The sequence below is a fragment of the Camelus dromedarius genome, chromosome 9 (assembly GCF_036321535.1).
Source record: "Camelus dromedarius isolate mCamDro1 chromosome 9, mCamDro1.pat, whole genome shotgun sequence".
Classification (NCBI taxonomy): Eukaryota; Metazoa; Chordata; class Mammalia; order Artiodactyla; family Camelidae; genus Camelus; species Camelus dromedarius.
In genome coordinates, this window is record NC_087444.1 from 61,621,164 (window position 1) to 61,647,887 (window position 26,724).

Below are 26,724 nucleotides of genomic sequence, written 5' to 3' on the forward strand. Positions count from 1 at the left end.
ATTGTTTATTAATAGTATATAGAAATTAAATTGATTTTTGTATATTGATCCTATATCCCACCACCTTGCTGAATTCATTCATGAGTCCTAATAGGTTTGTGTGCTGTGTATGCATGTGTGTGTATGTGTGCATGTGTGTGTGTACTTCTTAAGAGTTTTTATATACAGATAAAAGCAGTTGTCCTTCCTTCTTTCCAATCTGGGTGCTTTTTAATTCTTTTCTTTCTATTTTTAATCTAATTTTTATGATTAAGACCTGGATAGAATATGCTATGGAGAAGTGGCAAAAATACTACATCTTTGTCTTCTTTTTTTCTGATCTTGATCTTAGGACAGAATGCATTCCAGCTTCCACCATTAATTTTGATATTGCTGGTTTTCTAAAACTTTATTCTTTCTCTGCTTATATGTTTTTGTTAAATTTTCTGTAATGTAGAAATCACATTTGCAATTTATAAGTTAGTAAGGAAAAGGAATAAATGTCCAAGATCCTAGCAGCTAATATTAACATGGTTTTGGGTGGGGCAAATATGAAAAAGGAGCCTGAACCACCTGCTTTTGTGGTGGGGGACCACATACTCAGTGTTTTCACACTTCAGTTTATCCAAAGCAGCCAATCAATCAACAAGTGGATGAGGAGAGAGGAGCAAAAGCTGTTCATGAATTCGAGAACCATGCACACTTTCCAAGGAACCATGAGAGAGGTAGTCCCAGGGTAAGGAAATATACAGCTAAAAACCAGATAGTCATAAGCAAAGGAATTAGGTGATGACTTAGATTGGGTTTCCCCCAAAAGCAGACCCAGAGACAAGGATTTCAGTGCAAGTCACTCATTTGGGAGTAGATCTCCAGAGGCACCAGTAGGAGAAAGAGGAAGTGAAACTGGGACCAGAAGGAAGCCAGTGCAGAGTGTGTCAACTTGCAAGATATGTCGGTGGGCAACTGGGGATTCCAGAAGATGGTGAAACACACATCAGGGATGTCCCATGTGAGGGGCAAGGAAGGTAGGGCGTTTATCCTCAACTACCACTTGTCCTTTGGGAAACAGGCATCACATACCTTGCCCTGTATATCAGGCTTGTCTTAGGGGCCACCAGGGTCTTGTGGCCAGCGAGCGCCTGCATGCAGGGTCACAGGGCTGACAGTGAAGGCCTTACTCATGTTTGGGGGAAGTGCTAAGGGGATATGCCATCTGCTAAGGGGGTGATCTACTTTTGTTCAGCAGTTCCCTCTGGGCCCCCTTAACCAGCTGACTTTTTAACGAACTTAAAATATAATGTGATCTCAAGAGTTCAGATGATCACACTTTGCAACAAACTTGGAGCCTCCGGGGAAAGGAACCACTTATCTAGCTCCCCTCCTCACTCCTCTGCATTTCGCTGATGGTCAGGAATAGAATGTGGGCTTCATACAGTTTTGTACAATTGACCAAGGAAATACAAACATGTCCAGGTCATACCTCCGTAGCTGGCAGATGTGAGTCTCAGGACATGTGTAGGAATAACGGGAAAGGTTTTGACTAAGATCAGCACTGTGTCCCTGCAGCTGGGGTGTGGATGGAGGGAGACAAGTGGGAGCACACGCTTGCCAACCTTTCTAGAAAGGAGACCCCCATGGGCTATAGCCCCCTGGGGAGCTAGTCTTGTATTCATCAGGGCTCTTTCATAAACAGAACCTTAGCCCAAACTCACCTCAAAGAAAAAGAAACTCTATTGGTTCATTCCACTAGGACAGTCCAAGGATGCCCTCAGGCAGAGTCCTCAGCCAAATCCCCAGGACCCAGTGTCTCTTCCTCCCTTAGTTCTGCTTTATCCCTGTGGGCTTCCCTCTCAGGCAGGATTTCCTCCTGTGGTGGCCTCTGGCAAGTCCAGAATTATATGCTCCAAGTCCATCAACCTCAACTGAAAGAACATCTTTTTCATTAACTCCAGTGAAAGGCAAGCGTTAAATCACTTTGGCCTGATTCAGGTCATGTGCCCTCCCTGCAACAGCCACAACAGCTGGGGGTGGTGTTGTGGTCTGGCTGCCCAGGACTAGGCTCTGCGTCCATTCCCAGAGGGAAGAGATGAGGTCAGCACACGAAAACCATACGGACTGAGAATAAGAGGAGAAACCTCTCCCCCTGCCAAAGCAGAGCACGCCAAAATGACTGAGCTCTATGTTGCAACCAAAGCCAGTGTTCACTCTGCCTACGGACACCCTCTTCTATCTTTGACTCATTTAATTAATTTATTCTCCATTCTCTCTGTCTCTCTGTCTCTCTCTCTATATATATATGTATCTATGTATGTATATATAGAGACTTAAACCTATTATGTAACAGGCATTGAGCTTAGCCATAATCACATGGCTAAGGGTGCATTTAAATGCAGTCAATGCATAGAGACCAGAAAGCTGATCTAACGACTGATCACAGAAATTCTTTCTTGGTTGCCAATTAATGATTCCCCTGGTACCAGGCTGACCTATCTCCAAAAAGAGGGGTTGCCCTCAAACTCAGCCTCCCATGAGTCAGATGTCCCCAAGATCTTCCATGGCTGGGCAGCTGACGTATCCTAGAAACTGCTCTAAACAATACAAAGTAAATATGCAAAAGATCATTTACAAGAAGTTGATAAATATACAATCATAGTAAGCTATTTAATACAACTCCCAATAATTGCAAAGAAAGCAACAAAAGATATTAAGAATGTAGGGCATTTAAACCAAACAGGTATGTTTGTGGTTCTATGTACAGCGAACCCCACTACCTGCCAAAATAGAGCACATATATATTATTTTCAAGCATACATGAAATACTAACCAAAATGACAATATTCCAGTTCATGGAGGTTGTCTCAGAAGATGTCAAAGTGTTAATATAGACACAACATTCTCTTGACTATACAGCAATCAGTTTAAAAAATCAGTAACAAAAATAAGTTAAAAAAAAAAAAACCCTACGGTTTTAGGGGGGAAAAATACATGTTTCTAAATAACTCATGAGTCAAAAAAAGGAAAAATGGAAATTTGACAATATTTAAAATTGAACAAAAATGAACATGCTACATATGCAAATAGTCAGAGCAAAATATGTACTCTTAAAGACTTGTGTTCAAGAAAGAAGCCTGAAAAATTACGAGATAAACACCACACTGAAAAAGTTTTAAAAAATGAACAGTAGTGTAAATCAAAGAAGATAGAAAAAGGAAGCAATAAAGGTGGGAGAAAAGATTAATGAAACAGAAAACAAAGAAACGATAAAGAGAACCAAATCTTATCTGTTTTTATGAAAAGTCTGTAAAAATAGACAAACCTCTGGCAAGATTGAGCGAGGCAAAAAAAGATCAGGTACAAATAATTTTAAGCTTGAAAACGGAGACACAACTACAGATATTGCAGAGAAGTAAAAAATAGAAAATACTTGGAAATTTTATGGCTCTAAATTTGAAAACAGACAAAAAAACCATTTTCAGGAAAAAAAGACTTCTGAAAACTGACGCAAGATGGGAGAAAATCTTCACTGTATGTTTATATTTATAGATTCAGATATAAATAGACATAGATAGATAAATAGATATCTGTCAAAGACTTGCATGATGTACAAATAACTCCTCCAACTATTATCATATAAGGAGACAAGCTAATTTTTTAAAAAGCCCAAAGATTTGAACAGACACTTCAGATAGGAAGACAGTTGCCAATAATCACACGAAAAAATGCTCAATATTAGTAAGCTCTGATGAAATGCAAATCAATACAACAATGAAATACCATTTCATACACAGCAGAATGGCTAAAATTAAAATTCCAAAAACACCAGATGCTGGCAAGGATGTGGAACAACCAGAAATTCTCATACATTGCTGGTGGAATGTAAAATGATAAACTACTTTAGAAGACTCTTTGGCAGTCTCTTATCAAGTTAATCATGTGCATACCGTAGGACGAAGTGATTTCACTCTGAGATTTTTATCCAAAGAGCTTGTACACCAATGTTTATAGTAAAAGTATTTCTAATAGCCACCAACTGAAGCGACATAAATATCCATCGACAAAAAAATGGATAAACAAATTGTGTATATTCATGCAATGCAACTTTACCTAGCAAGAAAAAGAGTCAACTATGGCTACACCAGTAACACAGATAAATCTCAGCAAAAATTACCTTGCGTGAAAGAAACCAGACACAAAATAATGCATACGATATGATTCCATTTAAATGACGTTCTGCGAGAGGCCAAACTAGCTTATGATGAAAGAAATCAAAGCAGTGGTTGTCTGGGGAGAGGGTGAAGAACATTGGGTGAAAAGCTACGTGAAGGAACTGTCCAGAGTGATGGAAATATTCTATATTTTCATGGGGATGTGGGTTTATGCATTTGTCAAAACTCATCAAATTATATACTTAAGAACCTGTATGTCACAACATATAAATTATACATCTTAAAAACTGGCTGAACAAAAGAGAAGGGAAATGAATCAGTAGTGAAGTATCTGCACACACCATACATACACACAACTAGCAAACACAGGGGCCTAAACGGCTTTACAAAATTCTACCAACACTCAAGGAATAAGTTTCCTCAGTCGTATGGATTCTACAACTGGGGAGACTTCCCTCCACCCCAATGGCAGGAGTCATCTGCACCGCAGGGTGTGGAATGGCTGGGGGAGGAAGGCTCATAGGCCACAGCAAGGGAGGAGGAGAGTGGAACAGAACGAGGTTGGAGGACTCCCAGGACCACACCTGATGGGTCCTGGAAACACATGTGGCCGATAGACACTGGCGGTTGGCTTCTAAAGGATCACGTTCTCCTGACATCCCTCCTTTCTTGCTAATGAAAACTTAAGAGCCAGTCTTGAGATTTGGGGAAATTTGGGCCCTACCTCAATTCCAGGAGATGAGTCTTCATTACTGCAACCGGTGGAAACAGCATTCTCTTTACCTTGATTGGTTTTAGGGATGACAGGTGGTACAATTCTGGCGAATGGGGTGTGAATGGAGTCTGCCAGTGGAGAGATGGGAGTGAGTAGAGAGGCTTTCAGAAACCTTTCCCAGACTTTATAAAGGACGAAGAGAAGGGACATTCTGTCCCCTGGCTTTGGGCCCTGCTGTGTGTGAATGTGATTCCTGGCATTCCAGCAGACATCTTCATCTTTAGGGGACCAGCCCCGAGAGAAAAGCCAACATGGGGGACGCCAGGAAAGCTAGAAGGGTGATGTTATTGAACCATCAAATTAACCAAATCTGGACTTTTATGGAAGATCATACATGCTCTTGTTGTTTGAGTCATGTGAGCTGATTCTGTTACTCTATCACTTGCTGCTGTAAAGCATCCTGAATAATTTTTCGTAATGAGGATGTGAGTATTTATTAGATTTGAGCAATAGGAAGCTACTGGTAAATTTTAAGCAAGGGTTGGGGCTGGCATGCTTGGGTTGTGGTCTAAAATGATCGCTCTGCCTGCGGAGTGCATTGGGGCAGAAGCGAAGAGCAGGGGATAAGGAGTGGAGCCCACGGGAGAGATGAAAGACAATGACAGTTTGGACACTGACGGTGGAGGCGATGATGGAAAGAAGTGAATGGATTTGCATCTGTTTTGGAGGAAAAGTCTCTCACATTGCCTCCTTCCTAAGGCCTTCTCTGACTTTCTCAACTAGACCTCGGTTTTAAACCCTCCATCCGCTAAGCCCTCCAATGATGGTTGGGTGGCCTTCTCTTTGGGCGCCGGTTCTGTCTCATATCATTCAGACACGCCGCTCTCATGACCTGTGAGCTGTCTGAGGATGGAGACCCAGTCCTGTGTATTTCTCTCTCCCATGAGTGCTCTGGGCAGCGCCGGACACTCAAGGCCACTCAGCCATGGCCCAGCTTGCCTGAAAGAAGACAGGGTCTGTGGCTGCTCTGTCTGGTTGGCAGGCAAGCTTGCCTTTTAGTTCTGGTCCACCCACCCACCCAGCCATCGGGCTCCCCTACAGGGAATCTGACACTGTGAGGCATGGGACCAACTCAGTGTCTGGAGGGCTCGGTGCACAGTTCCCAATGGGGAGACCAGCCCTGCCTCTGTCTCCTTGGCAATACTGTCCTTCCTGTCAAACAGGTGGGGCTGGGGGAGGGGCGGATTTCTAAGCAAGGACCCCATGGTGGTGACAGTGTGGTCTGCCTTCCTCGCAGGCTCCCAGTGACTCACTTTATTCCTGGGAATTGGGTTCTGTTGCAAGAGACTGGGAGGAGCCCATTGAGGTACTCGCTCCAACAGAGAACAAAACAAGGCTTTGCATAGTAAAATTTTTCTTTCTCTACAAATTCACATTTTGGGCTTTCAGTGAGAAATGGAAAGCAGGGCTGTTGGCTTTTGAGGATTGTTTATTTCAAGGAAGCAGGTAGATGGTGGCGCTGGTGAGGGGTCCATTCTCAGACAATAGGCATTGTCTGTGGCCAGGCTGAATGCGTGCGTGGCCGCATCCCGGAGCCCTGGCCTCCCCCGGGGCCCCTCGACACCTAGGGAGCCGAAGTGGACAGACCCTTCACAGGTTGCCCGGCTCCAAGACATACCAGAAGGACATAAATAATCAGCCACCAATTCTTCAGCTCGACTATAAAAAGCTTGCATATGCTCTGCGCAGGTTTTCTTAAGGTAAGGGACAGAGCCTGGGCAACGCCGAGCTTCTGGAAACTGCCCATATGGGGAGGCGGTCTTTCGCCGATGATTCTGCAGACAGAAATTGCCCATCTGCACTGTTTGCAGGTGTTTTGAATGATTATATTATTAGCTCTGTCTGTTCAACTTTGCTTTTTTATGGTGGCTTTAGTATTGCAGTAAAAAAAAAAAAAAAAAGGAAGAAGAAGAAAAAAGAAAAAAACTGAAATATAAAGGCAGCCATCTGGTTCCTGGTTTGTGGTAGCACTCTGTCAGGAAAGGGGGACGGAGCATCCTCTGCTATCTGGTGGGGGTGGGGCACACACTGGGCAGCCCCGCGTTCTGCCCTTCTTCCAAGACAGTGGGATTTTGGGTAAGCGAGATCTTTCATTCCACTGGAGGAAGCTGATTTATTTCATGTCTTTCATGTTTCCTCTCCCCACCACCCTGAAGCTTTGCCGCTGCCTTGAAGCTCACCTGGGTACTGGGACTGGTGATCAATGCGTCCCCCAGAGCCCCAGCCTGGCCAGGAGGACAGCGTGCGTACATCAGTGTGGCCCCAGGGGACTGTGCCAGAGCTGTCCGTCCCACCCATGATTCTGGGCCTTATTTTGATCTGTGCTGTGACCTGGGACACTTTGCAGGGCTTCCCGACTGCAGGTAGCAAGACGAAGATTTATTTGATTATCTGCGCATGGGTAATTCATCAGGGAAATGCTCTCGGTGTCGGACAGTGTGAAGCAGGGTTATTTAGGGTTGTGCAGCCTGTCCAGGGCTGGGAGGCTGCCCGGAGCCTTGAGCCCAGCAAGGTCACAGTGCCTCCACGCCGCAGGAGATGCCAGGCAGATCTCAAGTCACACTTAAGCCGGAGGGTGTCACTCGCCTCTTCACTGGTTTGGGCAAAGAAAAGAGAATTCTGTAGGGACCTCTCCCCCCACCCCCAGAAAAACAGAAACAATACTCTGATGTAATGTGAAGAAGCAAAAAGGGGTCTGACACCCAACTTGATCTTCCTTCCAGGCTCCCCAGACCAGAAAAACCATTGCAATTATATATATGTCATTGACCCCTGGGCACTTTCTTCTGTGACATGCAATCATGCCAGTAGGAGGTGACACATGAATTCAGAGGTCAGGTAAATGGAAGAGACAGTGTTAGGCCATGGTATGTCTAAGAGATGCAGAAAGAGGAGGCTGGAGGAAGGTTCCAGAGAAGAAAGGGAAGAGTCCCTGAACTACACTTCACTGACGTTTGGGTTTGGTGCTTTGGATTGCAATGAACAGAACCCCACCCAACATGCAGGAGGGAAGGAGGCTTTCCTGAGCATCTTGTTGGGATGGGAATCAAATTCTGTTCTTTACGCTTTTCTCTCCCCACTGCACCCCACTTCAAAAAGTGAACCAGGCAACTTGTACTTCCTTTTCCAGGTGTGTGTGCAGGTGTAAAGCCAAAGCTGAGGGTAATCCCTCTTCTTTTGTTTTGGGAAAGCTCAAGTCATGAAGACTGTGCCTGGAGTGGGGGGTTCCCGAAGGGATGTAGCGACCTTGGAAAGCAGCTGGGGAGAGAGAGAGTGTCCCACAGCCTGGAAAGAGGACAGAACTGGTTGGTCCTCAGGGTGGCCAGTGTGGCCCCCTGCTCATTGGTAGTGCTTGGAGCTGGTAAAACTCTGAAGGGGATGCCTTTCTGGGGCACCTGGTAGGGATGCAGCCAAGCCCTGTGGTCCCCAGCCTTGGCAACGGACCACAGGAGCAGCAGAAGTAACAGACATCAAGGAACCATGGAAAAGTGGACCACAGGCATCTTAGGGGTCACCCTTATGGAGGGAAGGTGGGAAGAGAGGAGGCCCCTTGCTGGGACGCTTTGCTCTGAGTTCCGTCTCAGAGGCTCCGCCTGACCATGGGTTGAAAGGCTAAGCAGCACAGAGATGTATACGATGCCTGAAATTGGGCCTTCCTATTGAATGAGGTGATCAGAAAGTAAGGGTCTAATGTCTTTGATTAGAATAATAATGAGAAATGAGGTACTTCCGGTTTTTGAGCCTGGACCTGCAAATTCACATCTTGTACTTGTGAGGTGTCAGAGGAAAGTCCAGAAAAAACACAAGACCAGGACCAAATCGCCTGGAGCCAGGGGGTTCCGTGGGCCTCAGCGGGAGGAGTAATCTCTGGAGTCGGGCTCTGAGGTCAGTCGAAGTTGGATGCACAGCCCCAGGCCGAATCAAAGAGAAGCGCTGTTTGGTGGGCCCAAAAGAGCCAAACACACCGACCTACCCATTTCCTACTGTGGTGAACGGGGCCTCGGGGGTCAGGCTGCCCAGTTGGAAGTCTGACAGCTCTAGTCACTAGTTGTGTCGTCGTGAGTAAGTGTTGCCTGCCCTCCTGCCCTCCTTCTTTCCTTCCTTCTTTCCTTTGCCCTTCTTTCTTCCCTTTTTTTTTTGAGGGGGGAGTCCAATTTCCTTATCTACAAAATGGGGGTTGATAACGGCACGAGGACTGTTGAGAGGAGTACTATATAAACTGCGTGTATGACGACCTGTCACGTGACGGGTACTCCATAAACACCAGCGAGAACTAGCACGATTGTGAGGATTCTCTGCCCATCTGCTTCCTTTTCCCTTTCTCGCTGCCAAAAACAATAGAGCGCAGAGATCAGAGAGCAAAATTTGGAGCCACGTATCCAGGATTCAAAATGACATGTGTTCACCATTTAATATTATCAAGAGCATCGCTGTGATCATCAAATGGTTGCCCGCCCTCTGTTCTCTGTCCTTACTCCTTCCTTTTAAGCACAGAGGTCAGAAGGCCTCTCTTAGGTATAAAGCTTACATTGTTTGTTTGTTTTTGGTGGGGAAGGTGATGGGGTTTATTTATTTATTGTTAATGGAGGGACTGGGGGTTGAACCCAGGACCTCGTACATGCTAAGCACACGCTCTATCCTTGAGCTCTACCCTCCCCTCTGTAAAGCTTACATTGAACATGTTCATTAATCCTCCGGTTCCTCCCATGACCTCATGCCCAGAAGGTCTCCCAAATTTTCCCCAGATCTTCCCACAGGGGGACAGAGATGTGTGACTCACTAGCACATGATTTAGCTCCTCAGTGAGGGACAGAAGCAGCAGTGTGTCGTGTGTGGCCCGCACAGGCCAGCCCCGAGTCACCCCTGTGCTGTGGGGTCTCCCTCAGGTATGTCCTTGACTTCCCTCGGGCCCTGGTGGCAGGGAGACACACTCAGGGCAACTCCCCCTTCCTATCGTGCTCTCCCTCAGTCTCTCCAGAGCCTTCTGGGGCCTGCCCGTCTTCCCTCGAAGGCATTGATTTCAATTATAATTAGCAGCCAAAATGGCTTTATAATCTATTCCACCTCAGAATTCTCCCTCTGAACAATTTTATACACTCAGCAATTTTCATGTTCTTGACTTCCTATTTCCAAGGCACAAAATTAGATGGGCCCCACTCATCCATTCAGAGGCCATGCCTGGTCCCTCAGCCTCCACTGGGAATGGAGTGGAGGTCAGCAGAGCAGAAGAGGCTGCCTCCCTGGGATGCTGGGTGCGAAGACATCTCACCCCGTGTACTGAGGGGGCTCACTCCGGCCCTGTTGCAAGCCTTTGCCTTGACATTACCTTTTTCATATGAGGAAAAAAATACACCTTCACCAAGGCTTAGAAGGAGGTTGTGCTATGCTGTGCAATTCAGCCATGTGGAGGCTGAGCAGGTCCAGAATCCTGCCTCCTCCAGGAAACTCACCCCTCCTGAGTGTCCAGAGCTCTTTGAAGCCATTTGTCAAAGTCAACATGGTGGCCATGAGCTTGGATACCCCAGTGAAGCTTTCTTTGACCCCAACTCCAAGACAGATTTTCTTTTGTATTATACCCTGTCTTACACCACAATTCTTTCTTACGATTGTACATTCCCCATTTGATTTTTCTTTCGTTCAGCACGAACTTACTGAGAGCCTCTTACTTGCCCTGTCCCGCAGAGTGATGACTACGGCAGGAAGTGTCTGCTCTCATAGGGCCACAATGGCAGGGAGAGGGGAGGGCTGAGGAAGACAGTGCTCCTTTGTACGGAGTGCTTAGTGCAGGCCTCTCTGACAAGGGACATTGCAGCAGAGAATGGAATGCACTGAGGGTGGACGGATGAGGCTAGCTGGGGAAGGAATATTCTAGGCAGGAGGATGAGAAAATACGAAAGTTTTGAGACTAGCTTCTTTTGACTTGTTTCGGAAGGAGCAAAGAGGCCAGCAGTGTGGAGGCTGAGTGAGGAAAAGGTGTCTGCGAGCCAGAGAATGGGGCCATGTAGAAGTCTGCTCTGAATGAGATGGGAGCCATGGAGGGGTCTGACCAAGGAGTGCCCTGGTCTCACTAAAGACTTCAAGGGATCATGTGGCTTCAGTCTTGAGAACATTCGTGAGGAGGCCTTTGCAACAATCCACAGAGGAGACAATGCTTCTGCGTGACATGGAGGTAGCAGTGGGGGATGATTCTCTTACTGTGTTTCGCCAGTGACTTGGGGGATTGTTTGTTAGAGAAGCTAGCACAAATTATCCTGACTAATAAAGGCACTGTGCACCAGAGACAAGGTTTCTCCCTTCAGGGGGCTTGTTGCCTAGGTGGGAAGACAGACATTAACCAAAGTTCATTTCTTGCTTTGAATCCAGTGCAGATCAGACAGCTTTCTAAGGAAGTTTCTTCTAAGTGGTGACTCAGGGATTCAGGCTCAGTCCATAGTATGGCTTTATTGTCTTGAAATCTTTCACAGCCAGCCATGAAGATAAGAGGAAAAAGAGAGAGATCTAAGAAAGAACAAAGCCAGAGGATCTCAGAGCCTCAGAGGACACTTCTGGGGGAAAGAGGTAAAGGTGAGGGGTTGGACTGCCAGTCACTGTCCCTGCTTTAATCAGAACAGTCCTCACATATCAGAATTCGATTTTCTTTTTTAGATGAATTCTACTGCTAACATTTGAAAACCTCCAGATTTGATGATAATGCTAAGAGTTTAGAATTTACACATATGCCTTTGTGAGGTGGGGGGAGCTTGGAGGAGAGTTGTCCTCAAGATAATGTGTTGTTTTTAATTCAGGTTCTAAAAATGATGGAAATGCTGGTCTCTCTCACTCAAATAGTAATCAGAAGTTTTGTCTGTTTCATAATGAAATTTTGATAAGCTCTGGAAAATACCAAAGGGACAACTTAATGGCACAACAACCAGGGGAGTGTAATGAAACCCTGCATGGTGGATCCTATGCCCTGGCCCCAGAGCAGGGTGCTGCACCCTGTTGGTCCTCTAGCTCTGACACTGCTCCCTGAGCCATTTCACCCTCCCAGGTCCGCATTCCGCTCCTCTTACCCTCCCCCTGCCAGCCATCTGAGCTGTGGGCAGCTTTGGGACCACAGCGGGTGGCTGTCACTGGTCATCTTGTTTGCCAGAGTGATAGAATCTCACTCCTCCAGCACCCTGACCTGCAATTGCTCTGACGCTGACCTTGAAGAAGAGAGAGGAACCATTCCTCTGAACTGCTGCTCCCTGAACTGTGGGTTACTTAAAGGAGCCCTGGCTTGGGAGAGACGTAGCGGACCTACAAAGGATTTTGTGCCCCCAACTCCCACCCAGCTTGGCACCTGTCATCTGTATGACAGTGGGCAATTGTATTAACTCTCCTCCAGAGCCCAGTCATTGGGCAGGGAACATTATTCAGTTTCTACAGTTGAGGAAACCAAGGCAATGAAAGGGGAAAAGTATATCTATAAATTCTCTGTAAGTTTTAAAATACCGTGGGAGCGATCATTTAATATGTAATCCTCAAGTGATTTGATTAAAATCTAATGTCGATCTCAAGTGTTAGTCTATGCCTTCCATGTAGTCATGATGCCATTAAGCCTGATCAGAAGTCTTGGTTCAGACTTTCTACCTGATCAGGAAGAATCTGCTGGACAGATACAGGGAACTGGGAGACCTCAAAAGAAAGGTCCTCTTGAAGTGGTTTCCAAGTCACCTCCCTGTGGAGGTTTGGAAACTACCCAAGACCTCTAGACATGAGCCCTGATCTGCTTGTCAGAGCTGCGGTTCACAGTGGCATCCTGGGTAGCTGGTCCCGCTGCTCCTGTGTGCTGGTCATGCTGTGAATATCTGTCTACACGGAGTGTCTACACACAGACATCCTTAGGCTCCTCTGAGAGCTCTCTCAGGATAGCACGTTGGGCAGAGTCTGTCAGGAAGGAGGCTACCGGATAAGTCGTTATGCAACGGCCAGAGAGTAGCCTTGCCAACGGCCTGCACAACCTCCTAACTCACATCCATCACTTTCTGTTTGATTCGAGGGCATTCTCTTACTGGATGCATTGACAAAATAATCACCTAAAATGAGTATTCTGAAATCTATTGTTCAGGAATAGATTCTGAAGAAGGCTATAGGCTTTGCTGTTGCTCTTGTTTAAAACTGGTAATTTCCAACTGGCTTTTTTTTTTTTTTTTTTTCCTTGCTACCAGAACTCACACTTTCCTGGGAACAGACCCCTGAGAGCAGGGGAATTATATGATTTGGCATTTTTCTCTCAGGTAAGGTTCTTGACAATTGGAGGAAGAAGCTGTAAATGCTGAAAAATTCAATTGTAAGTAAGTCCTAAACCACAAATCTGGCCTTCCCCAAATATAGGGCTCCAGCACCCAAGCTTTGGGAGGCCCCCAGCAGGGCTCATGCCCAGGGCACGTTCCCTGCCTGGCTTTGTTCTGGAAGACCTGCAGGGGAACTATCACCCTGCTACTGCTTCTCCTTGAGGGAATCCTCACCACACGGACCACAGCCACATCAGAAGTGCAACTGATAAAGATACCATGGCCACTAGAACTCCGGACACTCAGAATTAGCAAAGGTGCAGCGCTCAGAGATTCTTTTTTTTTTTTTTAATTGAAGTATAGTCAGTTTATAATGTTGTGTCAATTTCTGGTGTACAGCATGATAGTTCAGTTGTACATATAGATACATATATTCATTTTCATATTCTTTCTCATTATAGGTTACTACAAGATATTGAATATAATTCCCTGTGCCATACAGTAGAAACTTGTTGTTTATCTATTTTATATATAGTAGTTAGTATCTACAAATCTCGAACTCCCAATTTATCCCTTCCCACCATCTTCCCCCACTGGTAACCATAAGTTTGTTTTCTATGTCTATGAGTCTGCTTCTGTTTTGTAAATAAGTTCCTTTGTCATTTTTTTTAATTCCACATATAAGTGATATCATATGGTATTTTTATTTTTTCTTTCTGGCTTACTTCACTCAGAATGACAATCTCTAGGTCCATCCATGTTGCTGCAAATGTCATTATTTTATTCTTTTTTATGGCCAAGTAGTATTCCATTATATAAATATACCACAACTTCTTTATCCAGTCATCTGTCAATGGACATTTAGGTTGTTTCTATGTCTTGGCTATTGTAAATACTGCTGCTGTGAACATTGGGGCACATGTATCTTTTTGAATTAAAGTTCCCTCTGGATATATGCCCAGGAGTGGGATTGCTGGATCATATGGTAAGTCTGTTGTCCCCAGGACAATACTCAGGCGGTGGGAATTTCCACAACCCTGATGGACAGAGTGAAGAAAACAGCCAGCCCCAAGTCTTCTTTCTCAGGGTCCAGAGGGTTGAAGGCAGACAAAGGTATGATCTTTCATACAATTTTATACAATGCAATTGTCAAAAGCTGTATAATCACTTGTAAAATCTATCCCATAATAGTAACTATGGCTCTTGGTACAAAACAGAATTACAAACTGGGTCAGTCATCGCTAAATCTAACCTGTAGTTTGTCCATTCTCTGTTTATGTGATCAGCAAACAACGGCAGAGCATCCACAACATGGAAGTCACCGCAGAAAGCAGAGAGAGGGTGGCTGTCCAAGGGCCCATTGCTCAAGGTGGAAACCTTGAGGGACCACTAGACACATGCAAGGACATTTGCTGTTCCACTTAACAGAATTATTTGCATAGATCCGTTTCATCCAGCCAGATCAACCCAACTGTGACAGTTGGAAAAATTAGGAGTTATCTAGTGTGGTACCATGCTGCTCTGACATAAAACCATCATTTCTCTTCTGGTTATCCTTTTTTTGTTGTTTTTAATATTGGGGGGCTGTGAGCAGTGAGGAGAAGTTTGCTCTCTTGTTCTATAACTACTTCTTGCTCTTGTAAGCCCTTCCTTCTTGCCTGTAGGTTCCTTAGAGTCGTGAAGAATTGAACCTTTAGGATGCTAATGGCTCTAAGATGGAAGCCCTGGTCTCGTGGGTGTCTCGTGGGTGTCTCGTTGGTACTCTCATGGGAGGCATATACCCATAGGACCATTCTCTCCCTGGAAGCCAGGCCAAAGCTGAGGCCCCTTTGGGATGCCTATGCTGGGACCCTCCCCAACTTGTCTGAGCCCCTGGAAGTCACAACATCCCAGAAGTACTGAGTGAGAAACAAAGAAGGGCCAATTTTAGCTGAAGCCAGGATGTGAGCTGGGGCCGACTTTGCCATCCCGAATAAAAAAAAACAATAGAAGAGAAGAAATTAATGAAAGCCCTCCATGGTTTATGTTAAAATTGTTGAACCAAAGCCATGAGACAGACATTGTCTAGCGAGCAGACTCTCTGGGTCTGCCTTAAATTATACAACCTAATGTCCTAAAATAAGCCCCGATTTAGGATTCTGCCTTCCTTGGTCTGTCTCTCGCTTTCTCTTCTTCTCTTTCTCACTCTTAAACTCTCTCTTTTGAAATATAGGTTCAGTGGAAGAGTGTATCCTTTTGGATGAGGAAAGGGGAAGGATTCTGGCTCCATTTGGACCTAAAAATGGTACCAAAAGCAAAGACTAGGACATCACGAAGGACAGTTTGGAAGCCTCCACCTTCCTACCATCACTAATGCTCTTCTCTCTCCCTCCCCTGTGTCTGCAAAGCTTCGGACCCAGCTCACGTCTCACCTGCAAGGGAAGAGGTGACAGCACTCAGGCAAGGAGGCTGGCAGAATCCCAGGCTCTGCCAAATGATTACTCACAGCAATTGACACTTTGGTCAAGTGTCTTCACATCTCCAAGACTCAGTTAACCTATCCATAGTGGGCATAGTAAACTCAGTAGATTGATATAAAAACTAACAGGCATGATGTCTCTAAGGCATCATCATGGTGTCACGTGTCATCCCTCCCAAGACCCACGGCCGGCAGTATTGGGTACTGGCAGGGCCAACAGTGGGACTGGAGGCCAAATAGGCTCAAGCAACCCATTAGTTTACAAATTTTCTGTGATCAAAATGATCAGCCTCTGGTTGTATTTGATGAGAGTGAAAGGTATCCGGGTCATATCTTCCAGCTGGGGTCTGAAAAGTGGTACCCCCTGTGCTCCTAAGCATATCCCCACCAGGCAAGACTCAAGGATGCCTGCTATCAAGGGGTGGGGCCAGAGGTGCAGGGCACAGCCCCTAGCAGCTCTCTACCCAGGTTAAGCCAGGGGCTCATGTAGGGTAAGGATGCTATTTGGGATGCGCAGTGGACTGGTTGGACAAGGATAGAGACTGGGTTGGCAGGAGGGTTTTAGAGGGAGCCAGAAAGCCCCTTCCCTCCATGTGGACTAGCCAGGATAGTCTGGGAAGAGGGTGAAAACACTGAGACTTCTTTGCTTTAAAAAAAAGAAAAATGGAGTGGGGAGGGTACAGCTCATTGGCAGAGTGCACACGTAGCATGCATGAGGTCCTGGGTTCAATCCCCAGTACCTCCATTAAAATAAAGAAATCAATCAATCAATCAAATTACCATCCCCAAAAAAGTTTAAAAAATATTTTTAATTAAAAAAATAAAAATAAATGAGAAATGTACACACCTTTCAGCCTGCTGGTTTGGAGACACCAGCATTGGCTGGAAGAGAGGTGAGGCTCTTTTGATAAGTCTGTCCACCACATTGACTAGGTTTCCATGGAAGGGCCGGGCCCGCACTGGCTCTCTGGATGTCCTTTAGACTCATCACGGGAGACCCTAAGTGAGACCTGCCCCCTTCCCTCCTCCACTCTGTGGCTTAGTCCCTCGTGCTGTGAGTGAGCCCTCCCCTCTCTCAGGCCTGTTGTCTCCCGGGTAGCATGACGGTTCCTGCTACACGTGGGGTGAGTGTCTTTGCTGGAGGTTAGTGACCCCCTGAGCAAGGGGATAATCTCTCCTTTTGAGTCTGCTGTGCACAAGGAAACTGCCAAGGGCAGGGTGGGGTCAGGGAGAGTCAGGGATGTGAAACAGTCCCCATCACTCTGCCTGGAATCCACCTCTGCACTAAGACCATCTGTGCATTCCTGGGTCAACTGTCAACCCCTAAGGCATCCATGCTTCTCTTTCAAGGAAAGACACAGCTCTCAGCTTAGCCCTGGGCCCGAGCAGAATCCTACTGTCCAGCTGACCATCAGATAACTGAGCTGACGGTTTGCCTGAAAGTTCTCAGAACCAGCCTGCCTGGTGTGCGTCTCATCATTATCTCAAGTTAAACCTGCCTAGACAAATGGTCCAGTAAAATCCAGTTTCGTCTGGGCTGCATTTCAGGTGTACAGGATAGAGATACCCTAGGACGTTTTTAAAGGAATTTCCTTCTACCAGTTACACTTTCTCTTGTTGTGTATCTAGTTTTGCAAGAAGAAAACAAGTTCACACAGGCAGGAAGTTCTGCAGATGTTGAGGGGATGTCTTAGAGGAGAAAGTAGAGATTCTTTGACAAAGCTTTAGAGGGGTCTCTGCTTCTTGGGGCTTCAGGAAATGGGCATAAATGACCCTGCATAGAACCACAGAGGAGGCTGATCTGAAACTTCATGTTTTAGGTTCCATAAAACCCTGGAGGAGACTCCCCAGGCAGCTGCAAGAACAATGCCCCAAACACAGTAAGATCTTGTACCAGCTGACATTTATTTAGTTCTTGCTCTGGGTGGGGCCCTGTTTTAAGCACTACATGCTTATTCATTCATTTAATCCTCACAAGAACCCTCACAACTAATTAAGTTATTATGTACACAAGGCGACTCTTTGCTGCTGAACAGAGATGAGCTTCCTTCCCATCTCCCAGGAAACGTGCCATGTAGGAGATGTTCCATTTAAACCAGTTCACCAACCTCATGCCCCATTGCATGATCTCTGGAGACAAGACTTCTATCCCTGAAGGAATTTGGTTTCCCACAGAGAAAGAAAGCCTCTGTATTTTACACAAAAAAACTGAGCAGATGCTGAACAGATTATCAGATGCTCTTCTGTTCTATGCCCAGGGCAGACATCACTATCAGTCAGAAACCTCCTTTCTTGATAAATCCAGATTCAGCCTCAGGATCCTTCTCAACACCATGTTCCTGGAAGCCATCATTGTTTTTTGACATCTCTGGGATGAGCTCTTACAAGACAAAGGTGTGTCTGTATCCTTTCTCACTAGGTCTGCTGGCAACTCTGTGAAAGATGCAGGTAGGAGTCAATACCTCCAAAATACAAAGCAGAAGCCTGACACCCAGAGAGGTCAAGTAGCTTCCCTAAAGTTGCACAGCCACTTCGGGGCAGAGTCTAGCTGGCCTAGCTTGGATCACAGGCCTGCTGCTTGGCTAGTCGAGCTGAGACACTTTCATGTACAGCCCATCATACTGCAGGCATGGGAGTAGAAGTCATTTCCAAAGAGAAACCCATGTGCTTTTACAAAAAGCCAGTTTCAATATTGAATGGTTAAAAAAAAAAAAAAAAAGTTCCCCAAACCCTGTGTCTGATTTCTACACAATCTGGCCCCGTAATATCTTTTTAGCCCTAGACCTGGATTAGTCTCAGGCTCTAGATAGAGTTTCAGCATGGGGTCTGTATCTGGGCTTGGCATTTCTGCACCTACCAGGTACCAGGAGGTCTGAGCAGCTCCATCTCATCACCACGGAAACCTGACCCATCCTTCCAGGCTCATCTCCCAGAGCATCTTCTTCTGACAAAAAAAAAAAAAAAAAAAAATGATTTTGCATCGTTACAACCTCTGTTTGAGCCCTTCTGGTGCTGGCTCCATCCACTTAGTATAAAAAGCTTGGTTCACTGTTTCCTCATCCACTGGCCCTAAGTTCCTGGAGGCTGTGCTCTGTTCCCCTCATTAAGCACAGGCCTCCAGAAGCTGGAGGGCTCAGTAATGATGGTTGATCTGAGCTATTCAGGTCAAACCATTTAGTCTCTAATAAGCGATCATTTTTAAACTGACAAAAACTGCAACCTCATAATAGTTCAAAATGAATTGCATCTTGGGGTTTATAACTTATCAAGAAACTGTTCTGAACCTTATATGCTGGGATTTGTTGATTTCATACACTCGAGGTATTTCCTAATTGTGGCATCCTCCTTGCAGGGAAGCAGGGGTTCCTACTTTTAGTGTTTTATGTTAGATACCTTAAAAAGTTAAAGCCATACACAAAAGTAAAGAGAAGAACATTCTTATTTCATCCCCACCTCTCCCCACCCACTTCCTCCTTCCCCCATCCCAATTATCATTAAACAACTCCCAAGTATCAAGATCTCAAATTATTGGAAAACAGTACAGCATGTGTTTCTAAAAGATAAGGAATCTTTTTTTTTAAAGACACATTACTATATAAAAAATAGATCAACAAGGACCTACTATATAGCACAGTGAACTATACTCAATTCCTTGTTCATAACATAAAATGGAAAAAAATCTGAAAAGAAAATATATGTATATGTATATATATGTTTATGTATAACTGAATCACTTTGCTGTCCACCTGAAACTAACATTGTAAATTAGCCACACTTCAACAAAACATTTTTTTAAAAAGATAAAATATGAAAAATTAACCAAAATATTTAAAAATAGAAGACAATTACTTAATATTCAGTACACACACACGACATATAATCCAGAAAAGTACAAAGTATAGTTTGCTTGAAGCAGGGTCTAAATGAGGTCCACACACTGTGTTTGGTGGGCATACTTTTTTTTTCTGCATAGAGAGTGTTTTATTTTAATTGAAGTATAGTCAGTTTACAATGCGTCAGTTTCTGGTGTGCAGCACAATGTTTCAGCCATGCATAGAAGTTTTTCTTTTTCTCCTTTTTCAGTTTAATTATGTAGAATTATTACAGTTTGACTGCACATACACATTATATTGCATGTAAATACATATATACAATATACTGCAATTTTCTGAGTCTACATATATGTACTAAGTATTGTTTCTAAGAACAGATTAGATCTTTAGCTTTTTAAACTTACATAGTTATCAAAGGAATAAAGCCAACTACAAAATAAGAAACAACAGAATGCAGTAATCCAATCATAAAGGATGGTCAAATGTGCTTACACATATTCAAGAAATCAAAATAGTAATTAGTTCATTTGCATCATTATTATTGTTATAATTTTTTCGAGTCCTCATATAAATGATGTCATATGGCCTTTTTCTTTCTTGGTGGGCATACTTTTAAGTTTCTTTTAATTTTTTTGTTTGCCCTCCTAGATACTGCTTTAATCAGGTAGCTCTCTGACAGTTCCCTTTGACTTAGGTGGAAACTGAGGCCCTCAGAGGTTAACTGGTTGTGCCCAGTGTCCCAAATGGAGCCAATGACGCGGGCCACGGATGGAGCCCAGATGTTGGGCGGAGCGAGCCTTCCCGCCCCTCGCCCCGAGGCCCCGCCCACGCCCACCTGGGAGGCCCATCCCGGGGTCAGCGCCGCCGCCCCCTACAGATCACCACTTCCTGTTTGTCTTTCCAGGAGGCAGTGAACACCGCTGTGAAAAAGGTTCAGTGGGTCTCCTGACACACAAAGCCCCTAGAAGGCAATAGTTTGATGATTTAAGTATAAATGATCAGAAACATGTGGATTTCATTTCCTTTAGAATACACTTGGGTATGAAAATTAAGGGGAAATGTGCTTGGCAAAGGACAACCCGGGCTTCCTCCAACCCCTGAAGTGGTTTAAGATGTTTAGCGAGTTTGAAGTTACCCTTTCCCTCCGCACCCTCCCACCCAGCTCACACTCATCTGCACATTAAATTTGCGCAGAATCTGCTACCGCGGGGGGCCGCGACCTTGCTAAGAATGGCAGAGGGAGAGAAGAACGGAGAGAAAGAGGAGGCGGAGCCGGCTGAGGAAGTCAGGGAGCTTTTCCAAAGAGGGTGCTGCCTTGCCAAGAGGAGATCTGGCCTGTCTTCCCAGAAACAGACCCCAGGAAGTCCTGCCAGGACCCCTCCCCCCCTCAACTGTCCTCAGGGGCCCAGCTTGACTCTGACCACGTCCTCCTTTCCCCTGAGAAATAACCATTTGGAATCACGCAAGAGACAAGGCACACGTTTGGGGGATTTCCCTGCCTCTTTACTAGTTCTGGGTTTATTCCGTGATCGAAGTAGACCACCTTCAAAGCTGCTGGCATTAGTCAAGGTAAGGGTGACTTGGCTTGGGGTTCCCCTAAAACAGATACCAAAACAAGACCAGACTCTGGGGATGAGTGGTGTGTGTGGGAGGTGATCCAGGAAGCCCATTGAGGGTGGACAGACTAAGACAGAGAAGGAAGGAAAGCCAAAAAGACCTTGTCAATGAAGAAATTAGTGCTGTGGGCAACTGAGGCTTAGTAACGTGTTGGGGGGTCCCTGAACACCTTGAGAGTACTCAGGATGGTTCCAGCCAGAGGTGAGCAGCTGGGGTGTGTATCCACTAATTCCCATCACTCATTGTTTGAGGCTGGCTCTTGGGGCTGTCAGCTCCTGCTCTCTGGTCCTCCCTCCCTGAGCTGACTTCCCAGGCCAGAGAACACCCTCAGGCAGGAAGCCATGGATTGAATGAAACCATCTTCAGTTGGCTTCCAGAGTGGGCCTAAGGGGGTCTTAGCAAGGGTTCTGTACGTGCTCTGCCTTCCAAGCAAGCACTAACATTTGCCCAGATGAACAGGGTGGAACTTGCGGGTAGAAGGCAGTGAGGGGCAGGTCAGAGGCCAGGAGCTGCACTTCTCCCAGCAAGAGATGGGCCTGTGGGTGCATCGGGCACAGCCCTGCACGAACCAAGCACTGATGGACCCAGCGACTGCGGCTCCCTGGATTCCAGCCTCTTCCGCCCAGAACCAGACACAAGGAACAGGAAAGCCACCTTGGTCTGGGCTTTGGGTGGCCTGGAACAAATTTCACTGCTGATCAGAAGTAAATGTGGGGCATAATTATGTATGAACCTCCAGTGGCCATATTCATGAAAGGAACCACTGGTGTATGTTTCGTTTTTGCCGAATTTTAATGAACAAGTAGTATTACCATCCATTATTTATCTCCTTTCAATGGCAGTGAATAGTTTCAGTGACAAATATCAAATTTCTGTATTTACAGAAAACCAGCATGTGTTGATAATGGCATAATCCAGTCTTTACTGAATAAAGTGCTGACTTGTTCTTTAATGTAGAAATTTGGTAATTATTGCTCTAACTAGTCATTAAAATGTGAAGGTAGCTACATAGTAAATTGATAGGTTGTTTTGTGCTCCCAGAAAAAATAACCAGCCTCTCTTTGGGGAATCCTGGCTCTTTAGATTTTGGACAATTCAGCCTCTAACTGAATGAGCAATCTAGAGATAGCACACCCTTGGCACATGGCAGACGATCAATAAAAAAACTTGGACAAATGTTCATTGGTTAACAAAGCTGTGGAGAATCGGCTTTGTCCTTAAATCCTCTAGGCAGAGTTAATGTCACTTGCTGAAGTTTCCGCCACAGGTATGAGCACTGCCTCTGAGCTAGGTGACAAAATGAAGCCTGGCTGCACAGTAGTCACTGGATCATACGTTTAACTTGGCAAAGATCTTGAGTAGGCTCATTGGGAAAAGCAGTTTGGAGGACTGAAGGTAAGTAACTGCAATGCATCTTAGGAAAATCCTCCAAGCTGATTGGACAACAGTGGCTGCTCAGCCTTGGAGAAACATACCTATAATGACACTCTCCCCTTCCCTCCCTTCATTCATCCATTCATGTTTTCTGATGGAGTGTACTCAGGAGGGTAGGCTCCTGGGAGGTGGGTAGGCAAAGAAGAACTGAGACAGGAGGGAAGGGGGCAGGGCACAGTCATTAAAAGAAGGCATAGCAATTAACACCAAGATGGTGGAAGAGTCAGCTCCCAGTAGAACTCAAGCTTCACTATACGCTCATTGAAATACAGCAGCATGCTAAATGGTACTCCCACAGCTGCCAGGACAGTTTTAAGGCTGACCATAAAAGGTCAAAGGGCGGGAGATGGCCCAGTTCCTGGGAGTCCCACCCTTTTCCCCAAAGTAGTTGGAATAACCTTCTCACTTGTTAGCATATGAAGTGACTGAGCCCACAAAACCCAGCAACCCAGCTGCTCTCCCCTCTGAGAGAGACAGGCTGCACACTATGGAGTGTGTATATACTATTACTTTAAACTGAGCATCCAACTCCCACACCTCATGGCCTTTCTCTTGCCTTCTGAAATGGTCTGCACTCTATGAAGTCTGTATCTCTCTGAATACATCTATCTTTACTCAACTGTGGCTCACTCTTGAATTCTTTCCTGCGTGAAGCCAAGGACCTACACTTGGTGGGGCATGTCCTAGGACACAGCCATCCTCTAGCCCCACATTCTTTGTCCTATGTCAGGACAATGTACAGACCTGCCCTCCAGAGACCCAGGGCTTAGAGACAAGGGACCCTCCCACTGGACAGTGTCAAGGATGACCAGGGAGTCTGAACAAATCCCTGCAGGTGATCCAGGAGGGGAGGGATCTTAAAGACCTGGGGTTCTGTCTCTTCTTCTCTGTCATGACATGGATTTACTCAGTGCAGCCCTGTGCAGGCGGATACAAGTGGAGGCCAAAGTGATGGAGTTACAATGATTGTGTTAGTTTCATAAGTCCAGTCCTAACTTGTGAATACCTGTTTATAGACACTTCCTCTTGAATCCGGTAGAAATATCCTGCAAATTTCTGCAATAAACCCTATGTCTCCCAACTTTCTTCCATTTTCAAAATTAAATACACATATACATACATACATATATATACACACAAACACACACACACAGAGCTCCCTGGGAAGTAAGGCCTCAACTGACAACAACCTTTTAAATTGACCCTAAGGCTTCACCTTGGACTTAGTCCTAATAATTAGCCTTTTGCATTTTTTGCTGTTGTTGTTGTTGTTTAAAGAAACAGCTGCTTCCAATGACTTCTCAAGTTTTGCTTCCTGGTAGCTAACATTCCAAAGCACTCTAAAAACCAATTTTACACTTAATAAAGTTTAACTATTCAAGATTTTTCATTTTAAAACTAAATAACAGACATTTAAAAGAATATTTCTTTTTTAATGACACTCATGCCACTATTTTATAAAGGCAAATGACATCCACCGTGCATTCCTATCTCCTTAACTGCCAAATACTCTATTAGTCAAGTTTGCTCATATTTACAAGATTTTTTTTTTGGATGTTTTACTGCTATCAGAAGATCTAACATCTGTTTCTCCAGGGATTCTCCATGTGTTCTGTAGTTTACAACAATTGAAACCACTGTTTTCGAAATCCATTTGGATTAAACGCAGTGTACTAAGACTGAATTTCACGGGAGCCCTGTGCATACATCTGGGGCTCACTCTCCTGTGATGTCTCTGAATGGTGAGACATTCACTCTGGACTGAGGTGGGTGACATAAAATAACAGTAGAGCCCAGTGGGCCGCACATGTGGAATAATGATGTCCAAGGCACTTGAGTGTGTGAGGGGTTTTCTGGGCATCTCAGTTTCTGCGTGGGGCAGAAAGAAAAGGGTGTAAGAAAAGGGTGTTTCCTTGGTGTTGCTCCTTTGAAACTAGAGCAACAGAGGCATCTCCTTGTCTCTAGGCAGACGAGGGAGACTTGCTTGTCTATTTATTGACAATGCTGTCCAGTAGAACTTTCTGCCATGATGGAAATATTCTATATCTGCCCTGTCCAAGAGAACATTGCCCCTAGTCCCATGTGGCTATTGATTGCTTGAAACGTGGGCCAGTGAGACTGAAGAGCTGAGTTTTTCTTTTACTTAAGTTTTTTAAATTTAAATTCTGATACCCGTTTCTAGCTGGTGGCTACCATATTGAACCAGGCACAGAGAGCTCAGCCACCCTAAGGCCAGTCACTCTTTGATGTGTCTGAACTAAGGCTGATGATTTCTCCAGACCCAGAGAAAAATAGAATCACTGGCCCCAAACTATTTGCTGCTGTGCCCAGTGCCAGTCCAGTGCCAGTCCAGTACCAGTCAGGAGAAGGGGCTCTTCCTAAAGACATCTTCACTTATTTCTTGGAAAGAGACATCATAATATTCAAGTCTACTATGTCAAGGATAAGGCAGGCAACCCCTAAGCTTCTACCCAACCACGTGCAGGAGCCCTGCTCTCCATGTGGTTTCAGATACTTGGATTGTGGGCATGGCAGGCAGGCTGCTGGCTTCATGAGAACAGAGGCTGGATGCCCCTCACCCCAACACCCCAGGTAATAAGCACGAATCCCGGCAAACCAAAGAGGCCTTCTGAGTGAACTCAAAAGCTGGTTCCTTCTATGACAGCAAGAAGGACAACCATCAGAACTGCCTGGAGCCTGACTGTTCCTCCACTTGCCTCTGGAGTGATGGACTTGCGGTAAGCCATGTCACCATCCATTAACGTGGATGCCCTGTGGTGGGTACCATTATGTGGCACCAGTTCTCTGTGTTTTTATAGTGTTGGTTTCTCTTTTCATCTAGTGATGATTCGTTCATTCATTTATTCATTCAACAATGTCTAAGACCTCCCGTGGGCTTCGGCAAGTTTGAGGAACTGGAGGGCTGAATTAAAGAATTGTTGGATATGGTTCTTTGGGGATTATGCTTAAAAATATTGATCATAGCTGTCATGTTACTGTTTAAACTTTTATTGAAACTGGCATGCTTTTATATTTACATATATTTTCCCATTGATTTTTATTGAGGTATAATTCACATTTGATATGTCACCATTTTTAAGTATATAGTTCATTGTAACATATTACGTATACAGTTGGATAATCACCGCACAATCAAGATATAGAACATTTTTTCAACCCCCTCCTCAAATCTTTTCCTGCTTTTTGCAGTCAATCTCCTCCTCCTCTACCTTGGTCATCAGTTTTCTGTACCTATAGGTTTATTTATATAAAATATTGTATAAATAAAATCATACAGTATGCAATCTTTTGTATCTGCCTTCTTTCACTTAGCATAATGCTTTTGAAATGTACCCATAGTATTGAATTTATCAATACTTCATCCCTTTTCGTTACTGAGTAGCATTCCATATTGTGGATAAAACACAATTTGTTCATTCATTCACCAGCTGATAGACGTTTTGGTTGTTTCCATTTTGGGACTATTATGAATAAAGTGCTATAACAATATATTTACTTACAGGACTTTATGTGGACATATGTTTTTATTTCTCTTATAAAAATACATAGAAGAGGAATGGTAGGGTTGGATGGTATGTTTAACATAATAAGAAATGACAAACTTTTTTCCGACGTGGGTGTACCTTTCTGGATCCCTACTGGCAATGCATGATGGTTACAGTTTCTATACATTTTTGGCAACATGTAGTATTTTCAGGCCTTTTAATTTTAGCCTTTCTAGTGGGTGTGCAGTAGTATCTCTTTGTGATGTTAAATTGCATTTCCCTAATGACAAATGAGGTTAGTGCTTTTTCATGAACTTACTTGCCATTTGTATATCAACTTTGGTAAAACATCTTTCCAAAACTTTCGTCCTTTAAAAATATATATATATATGTATGTGTATATGTATACATATGTATATATGTATTTGCTTTTCTTATTATTCAGTAGTGGGAGTTCTTTATGTATTTAGGATAAAAATACATGTTTTGTAAATATTTTCTCCCAGTGTGTGGTTTCTCTTTCACATTCTTTCCCACCCCTCACAACTCTTGATCCTGTTTAATTTTTTATAGTCCCTAAAATTATGGTTTAATTAAAGCTGAACTTAAAGAAAAAAAAAGATATATTATGCATACACCTGGTAGTTATGATTTACCATATACCTCATGTAGCCACATTTTATTACACACACACACAC